This window comes from Salvia splendens, chromosome 10, assembly GCF_004379255.2.
Source record: "Salvia splendens isolate huo1 chromosome 10, SspV2, whole genome shotgun sequence".
Taxonomy (NCBI): Eukaryota; Viridiplantae; Streptophyta; class Magnoliopsida; order Lamiales; family Lamiaceae; genus Salvia; species Salvia splendens.
In genome coordinates this window covers 8,057,662-8,066,887 of record NC_056041.1, presented here as the reverse complement: position 1 = coordinate 8,066,887, position 9,226 = coordinate 8,057,662, and the positions used below count along the sequence as shown (strand labels likewise).

The window sequence follows — 9,226 nt, the reverse complement described above, 5'->3', positions numbered from 1 at the left end:
ATCTGCATATATTTATTAGTATCTTTCATTAGGACATACTTTTCATCAACATTTTCAGACCCATCCTCCCTGAATTTTTTTTTAAATCTTTTACACATACCGACGCTACCGAGATTAGAGCTATATGGGGTGGCCAGTCCCATATAACATCTTTCTCGGTCGCACGGGAAACTATGTCCCGTACCTTGTTAACTTCTTTCCACTTTAGACATAAGCAGCTGCATCGAGTCACTGGTACTAACAGACAATTAAACCTATGTGGCATGTTTCTACACACTTTACTGAATCACTTCTTTCCAGAACCGCCTAAACCTAGGCTCTGATACCAAAACTTGTAACACCCCTTACCCGGTAGGTAACCCACCGAATAAGTGATGTCACGTTTCAGTATCGAAAACCCGTGCTGAAATTTTTCCTTTTTCTTTTTAGCTTAAAAGCATAATTAAAATCTATTACATTTAAAAACTTAACATTTATCCAGCGGAAGGTTAAAGATTAACTATTACATAACATGCCACGACTACTAAACCAAGTTGACCACCAGTGACTCGCCAAAGATGCAAAGCTGCGCAACACCACTGACATAATGTCGACTCTAACCTGCAGGGGGGGAAAGAGGGGGAGTGAGCTCGAAAGCCCAGTAGCAATATCCAAACTACAGAATCCAACCCTCTCAGCTAAGACAATAGTAACTATAATAACTACATTATTTCCTTTTTAATCTTTTGCTTGTTTTCATTTCAATTTCACAGATTTCCAAAATTACTTACAATCACATTATATCAAACTTATTTGTATTATCGTCATACAACTTTTCCATATATTCTTACTCATGTCTCTTCAGAGATTTCATTCTTAATGCCATTTCCTTATTATCTTGACTTATTATTACAATATATATATTCCAAATTCTCAGAATTTTCACACCAAAGCATACCTGTTCAGATACCCATATATATTCATCATCCTCGTCATATTTCTCTTATGGTCTCTTGATAACATATTCATATATTTATTTCTATACTACAACATTTTCATTGTATCTTATAGCTTTGGTTTCTCCAGATTTCGCATATCATCATATATCATTTCATATCACATTTTTCTCATTTTACCATTTATTTTCGTATACTATTCTTCCGTGTTAATTACCCCGAGCGGGGACCGTTCAACATAAAATATCATTTCCTCCGTGAGGACTGATCAACAATCATATCATATATCATATTTCACAAATCACATATCACATATCACATATTACAGATCCTTTATTCACAAGTCATCAGATATTAATTTTTTCTTATCTTATCATATATTACAGATCATTTATTCAGAAATCATCAGATATTATTTTATCTTATATTATCATATATCACATATTACAGATTACAGATCATTTATTCAGAAATCATCAGATATTATTTTATCTTATATTATCATATATCACAGATTACAGCTTACAGATCATTTATTCAGAAATCATCAGATATTATTTTATCTTATATTATCATATATCACAGATTACAGATTACAGATCATTTATTCAGAAATCATCAGATATTATTTTATCTTATATTATCATATATCACAGATTACAGATTACAGATCCTTTATTCAGAAATCATCAGATATTATTTTATCTTATAGCCCCAATATCTGCTTGGTTTCAGGCAGGGTACACGGACCAGATCAGAAACAGAATCAGATGCAGACGCGGATTTTGTCCTCGAGAGGACTCCGCACAGACCACCCATAGGGTGCAGACAGATAATCAGACCACCCATGAGGGTGCAGACAGATAATCAGACCACCCATGAGGGTGCGGACAGATAATCAAACCACCCATTAGGGTGCAGATCAGACAGATCAGATAGGGGCCCATCAGATAACAGACGATCCTCGCTTCGGTTATCCAGAAGACGAGTGATCACAGATAATGCAGTGCTGCTGTCCTATGGCATGCCAATTGTACCCAACACATATGACCAAGCAAACAGGACGTTTTATTTCATATTCTTCTTTCAAATCTCTTTTTCACATTTATTCCATTTCCAAATATCACTTCAGATAATCATTCTTATCGAATTCACAGACACTCTTTTTCATATATATTCAGATATTTTTTTTCATAATCTATTCAGACATATTTCACATTATTCAGATCTTCATAATTTACTACACTTCATTGCATATCATATCCATTGTCTTTATTCATATTCGTACCATTTTTTTTTCCACAGATCATTCATATTAAAATTAATAAGAATCATAATAATCCACATATTAAATTATAAGCATATTTAAGCACATTATTTAAACATCTCACATATAATCACATTATAGCACACATCATCTCAACCTAAAGAATCGAAAACCATAGAGAGGATACGCTACCTCGCAGGCTTATGAACATAAGCCTATTTCACCTTGATACTTCTCTACCCTCTAAATCCACTCCTTTGTGATCAAAACGCACTATATGCTCCTTCGCTTTATGCATAATATAAATAGCGTACCAATTAATAACTCATATTTACCCATGATCATGTTTTCATCATTAAATCATCTAAATAAATTAATTTGCTATATTAACTTAAATCATCTAACTATACAACTGCACTGGACTGATTCGTCATAAAAATTCTATATTCATTCGGAAGGATTTAGAGGCTTGACCTAATATTTTTAAATGCCCAAAGAAGTATAGTTTATAATCCAACAAGATTCATTCAAAAATTTCTAATGGTTTGAGAGATATTCTCCTTTTACCAGAGACTAACAAAATCGAACAGTTTCTGGCAACATTTTCTACACAATTTTTATAAATAGTATTTGTACTCTTTAATTAGTCACAAAATTCAGAGAACAACGAGACACCTTATAGTTAATTTAGAAATTATGAAATCAAGTTTTCATTGACCTTAAATGCCCTGAATAATTCGGATAGAACATACTAAAATATGGCAGTTTACCACAATTTTGACAGTTTCCGGCGGTATTGTCTTAACAATTTATAAATGCAGTAACTGAACTCCTAAATTCTCCATAAAATTCAGGGGACCTCAAGACTAAATATAGTTATTTTTAAAATTGTTAAACAAAAGTTTTAACCTTTCTTAAAATGCTTAATAATTCAAACTAGGAGGCGGCAGATTAGAGAGTTTGATTCTTCTCAAGCTTTTATCTCAAACCCAACCATTCCACATCAAATATCATCAATTCAGCTCCCCCCCTGTTCAATATTCATCCAAATTCACATCCATGTAATCAAACTTCTAATTCAATATCAAACAACGACAAATGAAGGCCTATGATCGCGTAAACGTCAATATATCGAAATTTAATCGGTTAGTTTTCCTACCCCCGAGTGAATGAAATTTCAGCCCTTCAACATCAACATATACTCAAGTTCAAGGTATAAAAATAGAATAGGAAGAAAGGGCTACCTCGATTTGCCGGCGGATACAAGATTACCCGATCGATTTACCGATTAAATGACAAATATTTGGAAATTAAAAAGCTTAAGCTTTTGGTCTTCCATGGAGAGGGGGAGGACGTGCTTGTGGCTGAAATGAGGGGGGGTTTGGAGTTGATGATAGACAAAAGAATTCTCTAGAGAATTCTAATCATTATTTAATTATTTAGTTAGTTTTTAAATAAATTAATTATCTTGTAACATTTTATTGCCCTATCATATGATATCACATTTAGGAACTCTTTATATCATCATTTAGCATTTAAATTCTAGTTTAAGGCAAAATTATTCCTGTCTATATCTTCAAAAGTTTCGCCGATCGTTTTCGTTAAAAACTGAAATTATCGGCGATAGAAATTTTTTTAATTACCTTCAAATGGCCCAAAACAATTCCTCACATTATCAACAATTATTCTAGGCCATAATTTGTAATTTATAAAATTATTACCCCTTAGCTTCGATTTATGATTTTACACGGACAAAAGAAATTGCCGAAAATTGACTAATCGGCATTTCGTATCAAATTTATACCTTACGGTTTAACTTAACTACTATTCCTTACCACATATCCAAACCTTTTATTGGTGCCTATAATTCGGGATGTTACATACCAGATCACAACACCCGTGCCTTCGTCCGTGATAACCATAAGGAAGCTAATCCAGCAGCCCATAGGCCTGGAAAGCAGCCTCGCGAAAAATCTACTTCCAGTTCTCACGGAGAAGGAACAAGCCGCTCAAAAGGTCCACACACCGAGTCTTCCCAGCAGCCTGATTTGAATGAGGCTGTCAAGCTGTTCTTGGCTGAGAAGCAGGATGAGTTCTTAGCCTTCCTGCAAAAGAGCCAAGAGCCGAAGACGAAAAGGGTGGATTCTCCTTCCTCCTCCAGACATGAAAGTCACTACCGCAGTAGTGCCGTGTCTTCCGGAAAGAAGAATCCTCAACCCCGACATGTTCCTGTTCCTCCTCGGTACCGGAACCACAGGAGAACTCCATCTCCTCCGTACCGAAGAGATGTCAGTTCGTCTGAAACGAACTGCAATAAGCCAACGATTGTGAGTCAAAGCTTCTAAAGAAGATACAAGACCACAATTCAGCTTAAACAAGCAGTTCGTCTGAAACGAGCTGCAATAAGCCAACGATTGTGAAGTCCAAGCTTCTAAAGAGGATACAAGACCGCAATTCAGCTTAAGAATCAAGCACTTCGTCTGAAACGAACTGCAACGAAAGTCCGATTCTCGCGATAAAACTTGCCAGAATTAGGACAAGGGAAAGTCCGATCCACGCGATAAAACTCGCCGAATTAGGACAAGGGAAAGTCCGATCCCCAAATTAGGACAACGGAAAGTCCGATCCGAGCGATGAAACTCGCCAAATTAGGACACAAGCTTAGTCCGGTCAAAGATGTTTATTTCATCCGACCAAAGACGAGTCCGATCAAAGATGTTTATTTCATCAGACCAAAGACGAGTCCGGTAAAAGATGTTTATTTCATCCGACCAAAGACGAGTCCGGTCAAAGATGTTTATTTCATCAGACCAAAGACGAGTCCGGTCAAAGATGTTTATTTCATCAGACCAAAGACGAGTCCGGTCAAAGATGTTTATTTCATCCGACCAAAGACGAGTCCGATCAAAGATGTTTATTTCATCAGACCAAAGACAAGTCCGGTCAAAGATGTTTATTTCATCAGACCAAAGACGAGTCCGGTCAAAGATGTTTATTTCATCCGACCAAAGACGAGTCCGGTCAAAGATGTTTATTTCATCAGACCAAAGACGAGTCCGGTCAAAGATGTTTATTTCATCAGACCAAAGACGAGTCCGGTCAAAGATGTTTATTTCATCCGACCAAAGACGAGTCCGATCAAAGATGTTTATTTCATCAGACCAAAGACAAGTCCGGTCAAAGATGTTTATTTCATCAGACCAAAGACGAGTCCGGTCAAAGATGTTTATTTCATCCGACCAAAGACGAGTCCGATCAAAGATGTTTATTTCATCAGACCAAAGACAAGTCCGGTCAAAGATGTTTATTTCATCAGACCAAAGACGAGTCCTGTCAAAGATGTTTATTTCATCAGACCAAAGACGAGTCCGGTCAAAGATGTTTATTTCATCAGACCAAAGACGAGTCCGGTCAAAGATGTTTATTTCATCAGACCAAAGACAAACATCAAACTTACCCCGTACCTTTATCCAGAATGCCGAAGTGACTCGCTTCGCCGAAGTAGTTCACTTCGCTTTTCGGGGGGGGTAGTGATGGAGTACGGACTAAACAAGCCCAACAGCAGTGACGGCCCATCAGCCCAAGGCCCAAGGAAGAGTATCAGATCGGCATTACCAAAGAGTTCGGCCCCAGCCTACAGCTCGGTAAAAGCCGACCAATCAGTTCGGCATTACCAAAGAGTTCGGCCCCAGCCTACAGCTCGGTAAAAGCCGACCAATCAAGCTCTACTCTCAGACCGGCAAAAGCTGCTCGGCAATAGTTCAGCAGTTCGGTCTCAGTATTTGACCGAACTGGGAGATAGTCAACTCATGTCAGAACCTCCACGATCTCCACTACACCCACGATCTATTTAGTGGTGTCAAGCAGTCATTAACTCATGCAGGATAGTGGGCCCATGCAGGATCGCATGACCTCCACGACATCCACAACCATCATGAATGGTGATGCAAGCCACGATCTTAGTTCAATGTATAAATAGAACTTAGATCAGATAGATTGGGGGACTCTCTCTCTCGCTCTCTAGAGATAAAATATCAAATAGCAAGTTTGTATTTGTAAGCTGTAGAAAACAGATCAAGCAATACAACTCTGCCCTCTTTTCTTCCCGTGGACGTAGATTTACTTCAGTAAATCGAACCACGTAAATTCTTTGTGTCGTGATCTGTATTTTCCTGCATTCACTAACATCAGAAATTCGCGGATTCATCATTTCTTTTACTTAAAATATGTTCGTGTTTATTTTACTTTTTATTCCTTATTCAAATATTTTCTTTTGAATCCATTTCCTCAATTTTTCATAATCCTCAACCTCTAATAATTTGAAGTTCATCAGCATAATTTAGCGAGGGCTAAAAATAATTTGTGACAATTTCAACAAATTTAACAATTAAAAAATTAGTATAATGACTAAAGCCGTCCCACATCCGCTTGTGTCTGCCCATATTAGTAATTGAATATACAGAATAATGTACAGTTGAATTTAGGCTCTATCTAAAATCAAGAATAATTGAAAGCCAATTGGTGGAGTGTTCGATGTTTTATCTTTTGTGCAATATATATCCTATATATGCATTATTCGATTGAATACTTTATAATAAATCAACATAGATCGATGATTATTCGATTATTATGATATGATGTAGCAGAATACAGTATTTTTCAATAGTTGGTTGGATAATCCAAATGTTGTTTGCTATTTTATGTCTTGAATTTTTCCTACACAAACAAAATGAGTTGTACATCAACTGAAATATTATCCCAGAATTTTTGTTGGTTTTATGTTATAACCAAAAAAAAGCAATAAAACAATGCGGATACAATTAAAACTACGTGGTTTTGATCAGACAATGACATGCATCTCAATTTTTTTACATTATTGAATTTGTGTGGATGGAAATATCACACATAAAATTCAACTGTCAAGTGGCAGATGAATTTTCCGATGCCAAAAATAATAGGCAAAATACATTCTTAGGTCCTTATACTTTAGTCAAAATGTTCATTAGGTCCTTGTACAATTTTTTTGTTTTAATAGGTCCTTATACTTTTCATAATATTTTTATCAGGTCCTCGTACAATTTTTCGTTTTAGTAGGTCCTTATACTTTTATCATAACTTTCATTAGGTCCTTGTACAATCTTTTATTTTAGGGACTTTTTTACATTTATCTTGGATAATAATCTAAATTTAATTAAACTTAATAAACTTTTCATATTCCATTATTTAACTTAGCATAGTCTATAAAGATAATATCATCTTGTTATCCAATAATCTTAATAAGTTGTAGAGAATAATAAAAAGGTTAACCTTGATGATTGAAGATTAAAATCGAAGTTTTTTTAGAATAACTATCCGAATTTTCAATTGATTATTTATATTTATATTGAAAGATACGTTTCCCAGAATATTTATAATCATAAGATAAGTTAAATAATAAAATTAAAAGGTTCATTAAATTTAATTGAATATAAATTATTATCTAAGATAAAATTAAATGAATATCTTAAAATAAAAAAAATTTTGTATAAGGACCTAATAAAAGTTATAATCAAAGTATAAGGACCTACTAAAACGAAAAAATTGTACGAGGATGTGATGAAATTTATGAGAAATGTATAAGGATCTATTAAAACGAAAAAATTGTACGAGGATCCAATGAACATTTTGATTAAAGTATAAGGATCTATGAATGTGTTTTGCCAAAATAATACTACTAGTATATCATGCTTCAATAATTTGTTTATTAATATTTCAGACTACATTAAAAGCTACCATTATTTTAATTTATGAAGCTACATGAGTGTATTTTTCTTATAAATATAACATCACTTCACTCTCAAAAGTAGTTTATCATTATAACTACTTAGGGTTCAACCCAATAATAATAATAATAACAATATAACAACAACAATAATAATAATAATAATATTAATAATAATAATAATTGCATTATTTTTAAAGATTTGACCTAAGTGAGATTAATTATTTTATGTATTTTTATTTACAGGCTTTTAACTGAGATCACTACACTTTAAATTTTTATTTACAATTCGAATACATTTTCGACTACTAACCTATTGGTTAGAGGAAAATCGTACACTGATAAAAATGTAGTACTTCATTGTTTGAGATCATTGAATCTAATTGGAGTTTATAAGGAGAGAGACACCATATATATAAATATATATATAGATGAACACAAATGATTGTCAACAAGTATGGGGTATGATCAAATAGAAACCTTCAATCCCATGTTATTTATAATTATAATACATCTTCTGATAATGCATTTTTATGTATCTTTGCGATAATTGTAATCTATATTTCAATAATTTTGTTTTTTTATAACAACGTAATAATCATAGAAACACTAATAATGGTTCAATTGAATTTAACATATGACAATTGTATATAGTCACCTCAGTTGTAAGATATAATAAACCGTTCCTCCGAGAAACAATAAACTATTATTTAATTATTGAATTTTGATTGCAATTTTAAATTCAAAAAAATCAAACAGCACCTCTTTCAGATTAAATGAATTGTGTGTTATAAAGAAAACTGAAATTATATTCAAATTTTGGTTTCTAAAATATCGCATGACTTAAATTTAATGAATTGATTTACAGGAACTAATAATATTGAATCATTTTCCCTTGCTGGCCTCAATGACCAGAAAATTATTATTTTATGAAATTTCAACATAATTGAAAGTTGAAATCCATGTCATTTTCGATTACCTGTCAATTGGCGTCATGCAGTTTTGTGAGATATTCTTAATTTGAGCAAAAGTTTTATGTAATTATGATGTGATTGAAGAATAATAATACCTCGAATTCTAATATTTTATCATCATACTAGTTTATACTACGAGTCTATTTCAAGGAATCTCTATTACTCTATTTAATTTCAACCTGAAGCAATGCTTGAAAACTCTTGCCTTAATTCCTAAGCTCTCTCACCTTTTATCATGTAACATTACTTCTTCCAAAATTCTTCATCCAAATATATTCATCTCTCTCAC

At 33.7% G+C, this 9,226-nt stretch overlaps 1 long non-coding RNA gene across 1 annotated transcript; it reads right to left on the bottom strand.

Annotated features, from left to right (window-relative positions):
• Positions 1–401: 401 nt before the first annotated feature.
• LOC121751558 lies at positions 402–4,075 on the bottom strand. The gene is made up of 3 exons (XR_006040118.1): positions 3,447–4,075; positions 2,395–2,490; positions 402–600 (listed from the first exon to the last, which is right to left on the bottom strand). It is a non-coding gene; the product is annotated as an uncharacterized LOC121751558 (long non-coding RNA).
• Between the last annotated feature and the right edge of the window lie 5,151 nt (positions 4,076–9,226).